Genomic DNA, 15,060 nt, shown 5'->3' with positions numbered 1-15,060 from the left:
GTGAGCTTTCCTTCTCTGTGGCCGATGTGAGTAAGACATTTAAAAGTGTTAACCCTCGCTAGGCTACCGGCCCAGACGGCATCCCTACCCACATCCTCAGAGCATGCGTGTGTGTTTACGGACATATTCAATCTCTCCCTATCCCAGTCTGCTGTCCCCACATGCTTCAAGATGGCCAGCATTGTTCTTGTACCCAAGATTGCAAAGGTAGCTGAACTAAATGACTATCGCCCCATAGCACTCACTTTGTCATCCTGTAGTGCTTTGAGAGACTAGTCAAGGATCATATCACCTCCACCTTACCTGTCACCCTAGACCCACTTCAATTTGCAAAGCGCGAGTGCTACAGTTGATATGCTAATAACATTTAGGTAGCCTTTTTCTCAAATTTTCTATTGGTTCACAGATGACGCAATCGCCATCACACTGCCCTGGGTCTCAACCCCGCCCTGTGCAATTCGGTCCTGGACTTCCTGACGGGCTGCCAGGAAATCTCCACTTCTCTGATGCTCAACACTGGGGCCCCACAAGGGTGGGTGCTCAGCCCCCTCCTGTACTCCCTGTTCACACATGACTGCGTGGCCATGCACACCTCCAACTCAATCATCAAGTTTGCAGATGATACAACAAAAGTAGGTCTGATTAACAACAATGACGAAACAGCCTACAGGGAGGAGGTGAGGGCCCTGGGAATGTGGTGCCATGAAAACAATCTCTCACTCAACATAAACTAAACAAAGGAGCTGATTGTGGACTTCAGGAAACAGCAGAGGGAGCACCCCCCTATTCACATCGATGGGACCCCAGTGGAAAGGTGGAAAGCTTCAAGTTCCTCTGTGTACATATTGCTGGCAAACTGAAATGGTTCACCCACACAGACAGAATAGTGAAGATGGCGCAACCTCAGGACGCTGAAGAATTTTGTCATGGCACCTAAAACCTTCACAAACTTTTACAGATGCACAATTAAGAGCATCCTGTCGGGCTGTATCACCACCTGGAACGGCAACCGCACCGCCCCGCAACCACAAGTCTCTCCAGAGGGTGGTGCAGTCTGCCCAACGCATCACCGGGTGCAAAATACCTTCCCTCCAGGACACAGGAAGGGCAAAAAGATCATCAAGAACAACAACCACCCGAGCCACTGCCTGTTCACCCTGCTATCAACCAGAAGGTGAGGTCAGTACCGGTGCATCAAATCTGGGACCCCTTGAGACTGAAAAACAGCTTATTTTTTAAGGCTATCAGACTGTTAAATAGCCATCACTAGCACATTAGAGGCTGCTGCCCCATACAACATGTACATAGACTTGAAATCACTGGCCACTTTAATAAAGGAACACTAGTCACTTTAATAATGTTTACATATTTAAGATTTCTCATCTCACATGTATATACTGTATTCTATTCTACTGTATCTTAGTGTATGCCGCTCCGACATTGCTCGTCCAAGTATTTATATATTCTTAATTCCATTCCTTTACTTTAGATGTGTATATTGTGTGTTGTGAAATTGTGCGATATTACTTGTTAGATATTACTGAACTGTTGGAGTTAGAAACACAAGAATTTCACTACACCCTCAATAACATCTGCTAAACACGTGTATGTGACCAATACAATTTGATTTGATTTGCAGCGTTACTGAATCACTAAAGCCTCGGGTTCGTGACCGAGAGTCCCATAGGGCGGCGCACAATTGGTCTAGCGTCGTCCGGATTAAGGGAGGGTTTAGGGGTGCTTTACTTGGCTCATCGCAATCTAGCGACTCCTTGTGGAAAGCCGGGCACTTGCAGGCTGACAACGGTTTTCAGTTGAATGGTGTTTCCTCTGACACATTGGTGCGTTTGGCTTCAGGGTTAAGCGACTTAAGAAGGGTGGTTTGGCTGGTCAATTCTAAATATTAAAAGTGTGTTACGGATAGTGCTGAGCAATTAACCGAAATGACGGTTATTTTTCGGTTTTTAAACAACTAATTGACCAACATTGGTCCAATTATTTTGAATTCCATTTATTTCAGTTCATGCATGGGAGTAGTAGTTTCCAACAGGCCAATGTTTTATATAGTTTAGCGCAGATAATTAACCCCAATGACCATAATCCATTGCGCGGCTCCTTGTACGGTCTTTTACGCCTGCTATATAAGAGACAGAATAATTGTTATTTATTTAACCTTTATTTTGACAGGTCATCCTGAGAGTAGGGCCCAAGCCCTGTTTAAATACATCAAACATACAATATGCAAAATTACATAAATTACACAAAACATACATTTATCAACGTAGGTCTCCAATCATTACTCTGAACTGACTAAGGGGGAACAGAACATCTCATTTCAGAGAGCTCTGTAAGTTGTTCCACATAAAGGGCACAAAAAAAAAAGCAGCTTTACTGTGGAGACCGAAGGGGCCTCCAGTGTTATCCAAGCCTGAGACCGGGTTTGGTCATTTGTTAGTCTAAATTTAATTATTGATTATTTATATTTTACCTTTATTTAACTAGGCAAGTCAGTTAAGAACAAATTCTTATTTTCAATGACGGCCTAGGAACAGTGGGTTAACTGCCTGTTCAAGGGCAGAACGACAGATTTGTACCTTGTCAGCTCAGGGGGTTTGAACTTGCAACCTTTCAGTTACTAGTCCAACGCTCTAACCACTAGGCTACCCTGCCGCCATTATAGGTACATACGTTTCTGCATGAGTGTTTTGTAGATAAACACAAGAAAATGCTGCTCTCTCTTTGCATACAAGGAGGCCCAACAAACTTTTTGATACAAAACACAATGATGAGTTCTATGACCGTCAACAGTAATTAATCTAAGAGCACAATGGAAATCTGCATCTAGTGGTTTAAAATGAGAGAGCAGTTGCTCCGTTAGGTATTTGTGTTCAGCAGTCCTAAAAGTATCCCTTATTTACTTGGAACAACTACTAAAATAGTGATTTTGTCAGACAGTATAGGCAACAGCTCTATAGAATTGAGATGATGACTTGGAATAAAATAATAAAGTTAAATTAAACAAATATAATATACACAACTGAAATATTTTATTAAAGTAAAGTAATTTTATTAAATTATGGTTAATAAGTGATAAGCAGAGTCATTACCATCATGGAACTTTTATGAATTGTTTTATTGTGTTGTTACAGCATTCAACCCACATAATGCATAGTGCATTTAAATTCGAAACCAAAATCAAAAATCATAATAGTTTTTTTCAGAATCGAACCAAAACCTCAAAAGTAGACACTCAGCACTAGACAATCAGCACTAGTTACAGATTGTCCTCTCTTTTAGGGTTCTCATCCTAAAACACTGCAGCGGCCCAGATTAAGGCCATCCCCTCGTCATTTTTTTTATACCAAACACAGCTGCAAGACTATAAGCAGGCCAGATGTTTGCAGCTTTTTAGCTCCTACAGTAAATGTGCAGTAGTCTGCTATGCACTGCTTTACACAAACATCAAATAGAGGATTTGCAGTGTTAATTTGTATTTGCTTGAGTACCCAAGGTAAAAGCCTACACCAACAGGTTCATTCACAACACAGAAATAGAAACCTGGAGGACTGACTCACTGTTTTTGCCCTTAGGGGTGAGAACAGTTCCTGCAAAAGTGTAGTGGTTGAGTTTCTTCTGTATATGGCTGTGTGTTGGACATCTTAATGCTATCTTCTTAAAAGTGATGATCTTGCATTGACACTGCCTTTTCAGAAGGAAATTACTGCAACAGATTGTAACGGTATTGTTTGTGTCACGACTTCCACCGAAGTTGCTGCCTCTCCTTGTTCAGGCTGCTGTTGACGTCCCTAACCCTAACCCTAACCCTAACCCTACATTTCTTTTTCCATTTGTTTTGTCTTGATTGTACACACCTGGTTCCTATTACGTTTTAATTATTTCCCTATTTAACCCTCTGGATCCATCATGGTTTTGTGCGTGTTTATTGTTGTCAGTTGTCTCGTTTATGTGATTCTGGATTTTTGTTCTCCTTGTTGGAAGATAATTTCAGAGTAAAGTTACTATTATTACTCATGTCTGTGTCCTCCGCCTAACCCACATCACCTAGACCCTGACAGTTTGCTGTTGTTCTTAAAATTCTAATTCAATATTGCACCAAATTTGCACTCACCGCATGTTCCATAACATTATCATGGAAAATATTAATGTTGTTTCCAACTACCAATCAACAACTGTGCCGTAAATCCGGCTGCATCTTGAACGTTGAGATTTCCAAAAGTCCAGTCTGACAAGCAATTACAATGAGTGGCAAGGAGTGGAATGTTAGCTAGAGGCTAGACTTACTGATCAAGCTATTCAAAGTCAAAACAAAGAGACATTTCTGAAAGGTCTGGTTGCACCTGAAAAATGACCTAATTTGAAAGGCATTTACAAACTGTTAACAGATACTTTTAAGAAGATATCTTTAAGGTGTCCTTCTTAAAGGGAAAGAGGGCATTTGGGGAAAGGGAAAGGCTGATGTTTGTTTGTGTGTTGGGCACAAATGTTTGAATGCGCTCCAATTCCTGTCACACTCATTTAAACTAAACTAAAATTAAGCGCAACATGTAAAGTGTTGGTCCCATGTTTCATGAGCTGAAATAAAAGATCCCAGAAATGTTCCATCCACACAAAAGCTTATTTCTCTCAAATTTGGTGCACAAATTTGGTTAAATCCCTTCTAGTAAGCATTTCTCATTCTCCAAGATAATCCACCCACCTAACAGGTGTGGCATATCAAGAAGCATGATCATTACACAGGTGCACCTTCTGCTGGGGACAATAAAAGGCCTCTAAAATGTGTAGTTTTAGAGAATGTGGCGTCCAACCCACGTCACAACCATATGTTGTGACGTGTAACCACATGTAACCAGCCAGCCCAGGACCTTCTGACTGTAATAAAAAATAAAGCCCTTTTGTGGAATAAAACTAATTCTGATTGGCTGAAAAAAAGAAGAAGAGGATTTCACATGACTGGGCAGGGGCACAACCATGGGTGGGCCTGGGAGGGCATAGGCCCACCCACTGGAGAGTGACTGATTTCCTGTATGAACTGTAACTATTTTTGTTCAGTGTCATCGGAAAGTATTCAGACCTTTTTCCACATTTTGTTAGGTTACAGCTTTATTCAAAAATGTATTCAATAGTTTTTTGCCCCTCATCAATCTACACATAATACATCATAATGAAAAAGCAAACAATGGTTTATAGAACTGAAATATCACATATATACAAGTATTCAGACCCTTTACTCAGTACTTTTTTATTCAGTACTCAAGGACATTCAGAGACTTCTCCTAGAGCCACTTGTCTTGGCTGTGTGCTTAGGGTCATTGTCCTGTTGGAAGGTGAACCTTCACCCCAGTCTGAGGTCCTGAGCACTCGAGGTCCTTTGCCTCGATCCTGACTAGTCTCCCATACCTTGCCACAGAAAAACATACCCAATGCATGATGCTGCCACCACCATGCTTCACAGTAGGGATGGTGCCAGGCTTCCTCCAGACATGATGCTTGTCATTCAGGCCAAAGATTTCAATCTTGGTTTCATCAGACCAGAGAATCTTGTTTCCTTTAGGTACCTTTTGGCAAACTCCATGCGGGCTGTCATGTTATTTTTCTTGAGGGGTGGCTTCTGTCTGGCCACTCTGCAATAAAGGCCTGATTGGTGGAGTGCAGAGTAGGTTGTCCTTCTGGAAGGTTCACCCATCTCCACAGAGGAACTCTAGAGCTCTATCAGAGTGACCATGGGGTTCTTGGTCACCTCCCTGACCAAGGCCCTTCTCCCCCGATTGCTCAGTTTGGCCGGGCGGCCAGCTTTAGGAAGAGGTGGTTCCAAACTTAACTTTAAGAATGTTGGAGTCCACTTTGTTCTTGGGGACCTTAAATGCTGCAGGCATTTTTTGGTACCCTTCCCCAGATCTGTGCCACGACCCAATCCTGTCTCGGAGCCCTACGGACAATTCCTTCGACCTCACAGCATGGTTTTTACTCTGACATGCACTTTCAACCTCATATAGACCCGTGTGTGCCTTTCCAAATCACGTTAAAACAATTGAATTTACCAAAGGTGAACTCTAATCAAGTTGAAGAAACATCTTGTCATGTCCGTCATAAGGAGTAGACCAAGATGCAGCGTGGATATGTTTCCATCCTTTATTTTGGAATAGAAAACTTCAAAGAACAAAACAACAAAGCGAACAAATGAAACATGAAGCTATAATAATACTCAACGGGCAACTAAACATACAGTAGACAAGATCCCACAAAGCACAATGGGGAAATGGCTACCTAAATATGATCCCCAATCAGAGACAACGATAAACAGCTGCCTCTGATTGGGAACCATACCAGGCCAACATATATATACAATTCCCCTAGATAACCCACCCTTAATCACACCCGACCTAACAAACATAGAGAATAAACAGCTCTCTATGGTCAGGGCATGACAGTACCCCCCCCCCCCCCCCCCCAAAAAAAAACCTGACTCAATAGGGGAGGCGGCTCCGGTGCGGGGTGAAGTACCCACTCCGCTCGTGGATACGTCATCGGAGGAACCGGACTGTGGGTCATCGCCGGAGGCTCCGGACCATGGATCTTCGCCGGGGACTCCATGCCGTAGATCGTTGCCGGGGACTCCGGACCGTAGATCTTCGCCTGGGACTGGGAACCCTCGCAGGAGGCTCTGGACTGGGAACCCCCGCTGGAGGCTCTGGACCGCAGACTGTCGGTGGAGGCTCTTGACCGCAGACGGTCGCTGGAGGCTGTCACGAACCGGCTCAAAGCCCGTAACAAAAGGGAGACCACATGGAGATAAGGAGTAACAAAATGTATATTTATTAAATAAAGTAACTAAGTATAATATACAATGGTGTGTGTAATCAGTAATCCGTAGTGTAAGTGAGGTTCTGGACCGCGTACCGTCTCAGGAGGTTCCAGACCGTCGTAGGAGGTTTCGGACTGTGGACCGTCGTTGGAGGTTCCGGACTGTGGACCATCGTTGGAGGTTCCGGACTGTGGACCATCTCCGGAAGCTCTGGACTGGGAACTGTAGTCGGAAGCTCTGGACTGGGAACTGTCGCCGGAATCTCTGGACTGTAGAGGTGGCACCAGGCTGATGACACGCACCTCAGGGCGAGTGCGGGGAGGGGGCAAAGGACATACTGGACTGTGGAGGCGCACTGGAGGTCTAGAGCGTAGAGCTGGCACAACCCATCCTGGATGGATGCTCACTTTAGCCTGGCAAGTGCGGGGCGCTGGCACAGGACGCACTGGGCTGTGAAGGCGCACTGGCGACACAGTGCTTAGAGCCGGCGAAGGATATCCTGGACCGAGGAGGCGTACTGTAGACCAGAAGCGCTGAGCCGGCACAACCCGTCCTCACTGGATGCTCACTTTCGCACGGCAAGTACGAGGAGCTGGCAGAGAACGCCCCCTGGCTGTGGATGCGCACTGGAGACACATTGCATTTCTCCGCAAAACATGGTGACAAACTGATCCCACGCTCCTCATGGCGACTGTCTTGCTCCAGACACCAAACCATCCACTCTACCTCATCACGCCCCGCAACTATCTCACAATACTCCTCGCTCAGTCTATCCCAATATTTCTCTTCGCTCTCAGACTCGCCCCTTGGCCTCACCGACCACTTCGTGTGCCCCCCCAAAAATGTTTTTTGAGGCTGCCTCTCGGGCTTCCGTCATGGCCGCAAACCCCGGTGCCGTCGTTGTCCGTCCTTCACCGCTTGCGTCTGCTTCCATGGAAGGCTTTCATCTCCTGCCATTATCTCCTCCCAAGTCCAGGATGTCTTTACCTCCTGGATATACTCCCAGGCCCAGGATACCTGCTCCTCCTGGCCACGCTGCTTGGTCCGTTTGTGGTGGGATCTTCTGTCATGATCGTTACAAGGAGTGGACCAAGATGCAGCGTGGTATGTTTCCATCCTTTATATTGGAATGGAAAACTTCAAAGAACAAAACAACAAAGAGAACAAACGAAACGTAAAGCTTTAATAATGCTCACAGGCAACTATACATAGACAAGATCCCACAAAGCAAATGGGGAAATGGCTACCTAAATATGATCCCCAATCAGAGACAACGATAAACAGCTGCCTCTGATTGGGAACCATACCATACCTTACCCGACCTAACCAACATAGAGAATAAACAGCTCTCTATGGTCAGGGCGTGACACATCTGAAGGATGATCAATCAATGGAAACAAGATGCACCTGAGCTCAATTTCATAGCAAAGGGTCTGAATACTTATGGAAATAAGGTGTGTATATATCAAAATAAATTATATACATTTGCAAAAACTTCTAAAAACCTGTTTTCGCTTTTTCATTATGGGGTATTGTGTGTAGATTGCTGAGGAAATTGATTTATTTAAACCATTTTAGAATAAGGCTGTAACGTAACAAAATGTGGATAAAGTAAAGGGGTCTGAATACTTTCTGAAGGCACTGGACATCGTCACCATCGACGCTCCTTCTGTGTGCAAATGTGGCAACTATGTCATTGTGCCATTATGGGAAGTTGTTAGTGGCTGACACAGTCTCTCTTTCGCCCGCAGCCTACCAGGTCCTCATCTGAGAGTATCTGCTCAAGACCTGGCTCCAGCATCTCAGGGTCCCCTGGTCACACATTCTATGTGAGTACCTACAGCAACTCTGCACACTACTAACTGGAGATGCAACTGAAGGTTACACAACTGACTGTGGACTCCAATGAAACAACTGTTATTCTTCTACTTTATTATTGATTGATATCACTCCAAGGTGTTCCCTACTTATTGCGCTGTATCATCTATGTGTTTGTTATGTTGGGAGTATTGTCATGTACACTGTCCTGAGTTATTTATGGTTGTCTTGTCATTGTCCTGTATGTATTTTGTACAATAAAATGTTTTATTAAAAGCATCACAATTCTGGCTAAATACTATTATATTGTTATTAGGTAGTGTAGGGCTTTTGAAGTCTTGGTAGCTCTTTAGTTGAACCCTCAGTCATAAAACAGGCTTAACAACACTCACTGATCACCATATTTTGCACAAACGGAGCTGTAAAATATTCGGACCAATTCAATATTGCTGTTGAGGAACCTGGCTAGCTCTGTCGGTAGAGCACGAGACTCTTAATCTCAGGGTCGTGGGTTTGAGCCCCACGTTAGGTGCTTATTTTCTCTGTCGAAGTACCAACTCACTTCGCAAACAGCCCTCCGCTTGGACTTTCGAGCAGGCTTGCCACCCTGCATTGCTGATGTGTCAGGCATAGCTGGTGATTCAGAAGACTATGGATTTGAATCCTAGCTGTGCCTGCACTCTGACCTGTTATCTCAATGACATACCTATTACCTATGAAAGGTCCTCCTAAATGGATTGAAAAAGTGCTCCTTTTCTGGACAAGAAATAGACAGGGAGAGGGTTCAAGAAGAAAACTTGTTCATGGCGAGGCTTGAACTCACAACCCTTTCAGCAATTTGCTGCATAGGGCTGTATAAGTACAACACGCTAACAGATTGCACCATGGGATCCATCAAGAACACTCTCACTAATCACCATATTTTGCACAAACGGAGCTGTACGATATTCGGACCAGTTCAATATTTACGTTGTGGTGCCTAGCTAGCTCAGTTGGTAGAGCATGAGACTCTTAATCTCAGGGTTGTGGTTTGAGCCCCATGTTGGGTGATTTTTTCTCTGTCGCAGTAACAACTTACTTCGCAAACAGACAACCACTTGGTCTTTCGAGCAGGCTTGCTGAAGTGTCAGGCATAGCTGGTGATACAGAAGACTATGCATTTGAATCCTAGCTGTGCCTGTAGTCTGACCTGTTATCTCAATGACATACCAATTACTTATGAAATAGATTGAATAAATGCTCCTTTTCTGGAGAAGAAATAGACAGGGAGAGGGTTCAAGAAGAATACTTGCTCCTGGTGGAGCTTGAACTCACAACCTCGGCATTGCTTCTCTGCATACTGCTGTATACGTACCACGCACTAACCGACTGCGCCACAGGAGCTATGCAAAGCACTCTCACTGATCACCATATTTTGCACCAACATATCTGTACAATAGTCGGTCCAAGTCAGTACTACAATTTACCTGCCTGGCAAGCTCAGACGTTTGAGCATGAGCCTCTTAATCTCAGAATCGTAGGGTCGATACCACAAGTGGGGTGATTCTTGACTCAGCCGAAGCACCAACTCACTTTGCAAACAGCCACTCACCTGGACTTTCTAGCAGGCTTGCCACTTTTATGGTATGACAGTGAATGTAATGTACTAGGTAGTTCGGCGAAGCTACTGGTTTATGTGAGGGTGGGTTGGCAAACCTACCAGTGTGAATGTGAGGTGAACGGCAATATAACTGTGAATGTAATGTACTAGGTAGTTCGGCGAAGCTACTGGTTTATATAAGGGTGGGTCGGCGAACCTACTTGTGTGAGTGTGGATGAACGGCAATATAACTGTGAATGTAATGTACTAGGTGGGTCGGTGTACTAGGTGGCCTACTGGTTTGTGTGGGTGAGTCGGCATACTTACTGGTGTGAATGAAGATTTCATAAGGACAAGTCGAATGATTGTGGTACATTAGTTATCAGTCGGCGTACTGATGACGGGCTGAATGATCTACGGATAATAGTACAGGCAAGAGACCTGTGTTATATTGGAAATAAGATAAGTTCCTCTAGTGACTGTGGTACATTAGTTATTCTTCGGCGTGCAATAACAGGTGAATGACCTAAGGGTAATGAGATGGGTTTTATTGGAAATAAGATAAGTTCACTGAATGAATGTAGTACATTGGGTATTGAGTGGGAATAGCTAATACCAGTTTGAACGACCTACGGGTATTTCTTGAAGTCATACTGTTAATTGACTAAGGAGGTAGCAACGTTGACATGAAAAAAAGTGGCTAATTGGTAAATTGGAAATAATTCTAAAAATTATATGATACACACCTCAAATGTACCTAACAATGACTAGTCAAGAGGCTGAGAAGGTGTTGAAATCATTGAAGTCCACTTTAGAAATAAATGGTGGTAGAAGCGGGGAGAAAAGCTATACAGGGAGTGGACAAAAGAAGGCAGCATTGCCCAACGGGCTCCCAGTCGACGGGGAGCCTGGTTGGATATTGGAGACGCTAAAACGGAGAATAAGGAGAATACTCGCTGGGGAAAAGCTTGGGCCTTTGAATTGTAATGTTTTCTGGGAATTGTCTCGGTGCCGGAGTTTGCAAGTATAGACAATTATAATGGTATGGTTATTGGCTGGGTACCTCAATCATTTGAATGGCTTTGGGGTAAAGTTTTTGCCTTTGATGCGGGGGACTGGGGTTCGTGTCTCAGCCTTGACATTGATAGACTAAAATTCATTCTGATTGTAGTTCAAATATTTATGGGTTTTGCCCGGATTGATACGGTTATTAGTATTTGTTCAAGATATGACTGAACGTTTTGATAGTTTGTTTAGGTTGAATTGAGAGACTAATTCGTTTGAGATAATGGCGAGGCAATTTCTATGTATTGTGTTTCCCAAATGATCACTGGAATAGCCTATTGGGAATGGAGGCATATTTTTTAATGTTTTTTTAAAGGTGCTGGGTCATGGGATGAGACAGTTATCTAAATCTGATGAATTCTAAATAATAATAAAGAGACAATTACGATAGATTTGTGCCCATCAAAATGTTCTTATGAATTTAGCGAAATACATGGTACGTTTACATTTTGGGGTAGAGGAAGTTGGAAGGTAAAACTGCGTAATTACGTTGACTACACAATAACATTCCTCAAATTATGACAGAGAACATTGGTTGTGTCATTTAGAGGGGAAATGCGTGCATTATAGCTTTGAGTCACTTTACAGAAAAAAAAAGTTCCAAATACATTTTTTAAAAGTAGCTGAATATCATTTTACAATAATTCCTGGTTATTGATTTTTGGTTTGATTGTTCAGATAACACCATTTGAAGTTAAACAGGAGGCTGATTTTATTTTATGTTAAAGGGACGGTGCACGTTTATCACAATTGTGGGAGTTTATTGGCAGGGTATAAAGCATTTTGGGGAGACAATCCTTTAAAGACTGAATGAGTTACATGAAACATTGAGGAAATTTAAAACAAATTATTTGAGGGTATTGTTACAATTATTAGGTTTTGTTTGTAGCAAACGTTTTGGGTTTAAGGGGATTTCAATGTTCCCAGAGACAAGATATCTTAAAGGGGTACACTCACATATTAAATATTATAAGTTTTTATTTTCTGAGTCTTTATTAAATAGGTGAAATCTTTTGATAAAGGAATGTTGTTTAATATAGTAAGAAACACTTCTTTGGAGGGGTGGTATGACTTATGACCTCCATTGTAACTTTCCTTTGTGGTCTGATCAGCCTCATTGGAAAGCCATTTGGATGGATAATCTAGGGTAATTTGTAATACTGATATTAAGGTAATTTAATCCAAAAAGGCAGTGAAATTGACATTATAGTGTCATTATATTTTCTCTGATGAACGTGGTGTGAAAATTAGCTAGGATAAGTTTTAATTATGGTAGACTCATGTTAAGTATTTGGGACATATTTTGAGCCAACAGGGCAGGGACGAAATTGAGATATTTGTGTTTGGTTTTAACACCTGTGTACAGGAGTGCCAGTGTACCTGTGTAATGGGGGAGGGTGTCCGTATGGGGATTACATGATAACCAACTTGGAACAGTTCTGGGATTGGAGAAGAGGGTATCCTTATAGCATAGGGGATACCACAAAGGTGGATATGTTTTCCATGATATGGGGGAAACCTGGGAGCACTGTTGAACTATGTAAAGGTGATGAAATCCTACTAACCATCAAAACCATTAAGCTCTCTGATGCAGGCACCAACACCCTCGGACTACAAAGGACCGGGACAGACACGATGGGTGTGTTTTCTATTAAGGTGCTGCCAAAACCATAGAGGTCCCAGACGAACCAGAGCCAGACACACTCCTCTACCACCCCTGGACTGAACCTGCCACCTACCACCACTGTGTCAAATCTCATTCAGGTAATTAACGTTCTAGACTATTCAGCTATTGATCAATTCGGCACTGAGACTGGTTTTGATGGTAGGGACAATTTGTGGCTGTCTTATATGAGGTATACAGCTAAGACCCTGAAAAGAAAGGCAATTACAGTTGCATCACGAGTACAGGTAATGGCATAGACTATGGGAGATTGCCTGAAGCTGATTGCAGTAGTAACATGACCATCAATGCCACTTGGCCAGTTGCAGGCCTAAACCAAACGAGTGGTCTGGCTGATGTGTGGTGGATATGTGGACCCAAAAGAGTACTGAGACCCATTCTTAGAGGAGACTGGCAAGGTACGTGTGCTCTGACCAGTTTGATAATTCCACTGACCATTGTTGATGTTACTGCTGAACAGCTGTTGGGTTCTGTATCCAGGGGGCCTGAAAACATTACATCCCATGGGAGATATAGACGTAGTGCTCCATGGACGGAGGATGCAGTTGACATACACACTAATCTGTTGGGGGTGCCTGTTGGGGTTCCTCATGAATTTCAGGCATTGGGTAGGAATGACTGACTCTGGCACTTACTACCTATTATAGGCCCAGCCATAGTGGATGCAAGACAGACTGCATGGATTAATTATATCTAATATAATCAACAGCGTTTTGTGAATTACTCTCGTGATGCACTCACTGGTATGTCAGAACAGTTGGAGGCTACATCTAGAGTTGCCAGACAGAATAGACTTGCTTGGATATGCTTCTTGCCAGTCAGGGGGGTGTCTGTAAGATATTCGGTGAACAATGTTGCACGTATATTCCTAATAACACCAGTCCAGATGGTAGTATATCTAAGGCCCTTAGTGGGCTTGATGCACTATCTGCTGAGATGAGGACCATGGCGGGGGTGAAGGAGTCTGGACTGTTCTCTTGGTTGGGAGCCTGGTTTGGTAAGTACACTGGTATGGTGGTTACTGGATTTCTGACCCTAATTCTTGTATTTTTGTTATTGATGTGTTGTGCTGCTTGCATCATACCTTGTTTTAAGAAGTCTGTTACAGATGTGGTGAAGGCTTCAGGCATGATGCCTTTGCTTGATGCTCCAGTTGGAGATGCTGATACTGAATCAAGCTTTCAGGGGAGGATATGGCTGACTGAGGATGACCCCTGGTTTGCTGTGGGTGAGGTTGTGGAATAATAACTTCTTAAATACATAACGTGTACGATATAACTTGTCCTCTCTTATGTGAAGGTTTAGAGTCCCTGGGTGGCAAGGAACCCACCTGGTACAGGATAGGAGTAGCTGAGAGGACCAGATGGTTTATAATAATGCTTTGCTCTGCTTAACTCTGTTTTCCATGACCAAAGTTATTCTATATCTTACATGTCAATAAACAATAAGGTTTTATCCTGTTTTTGATAAGTGACACCCTTTATGGGTGTCAAAAGGGGGAGACAAAAGCATATAACATTTGTTGATTTTTTTTCCTATTTTTCTTGTTTGATTTTTCTTTTCTGTTTTTCTGTAAAAAAATTTAAAAATAAATGCTTTATTAATAAAAAACGTTTTATTATTTTCATGAAATGCTATTAACATATTACTATGTTGGGACCGCTGAAATAAAGGATAATGAGTGACACCCTTGTGGGTGTCAAAAGGGGTAATCAAAAACTCCAGTTTATATATATGTTAATCAACAAAGGGACGTGCATCACTTCATACATTCACAAAATAAAGGTTTAAAGTTCCTGGGTTCATCAGCAACCTAGTATATCGGATGGTATGGTTACACCCCATAGGGGTGTAAAAAGGGGGATTATGAGGTTTCTGTGTTATTCACTATAGCCCGTTACCATATACAATGCCTTGCGAAAGTATTCGGCCCCCTTGAACTTTGCGACCTTTTGCCACATTTCAGGCTTCAAACATAAAGATATAAAACTGTATTTTTTTGTGAAGAATCAACAACAAGTGGGACACAATCATGAAGTGGAACGACATTTATTGGATATTTCAAGCTTTTTTAACAAATCAAAAACTGAA

The sequence above is a fragment of the Oncorhynchus mykiss genome, chromosome 20 (assembly GCF_013265735.2).
Source record: "Oncorhynchus mykiss isolate Arlee chromosome 20, USDA_OmykA_1.1, whole genome shotgun sequence".
NCBI classification, from domain to species: Eukaryota; Metazoa; Chordata; class Actinopteri; order Salmoniformes; family Salmonidae; genus Oncorhynchus; species Oncorhynchus mykiss.
The sequence above is the reverse complement of the archived record's forward strand: the minus strand, read 5'-3'. Positions refer to the sequence as shown.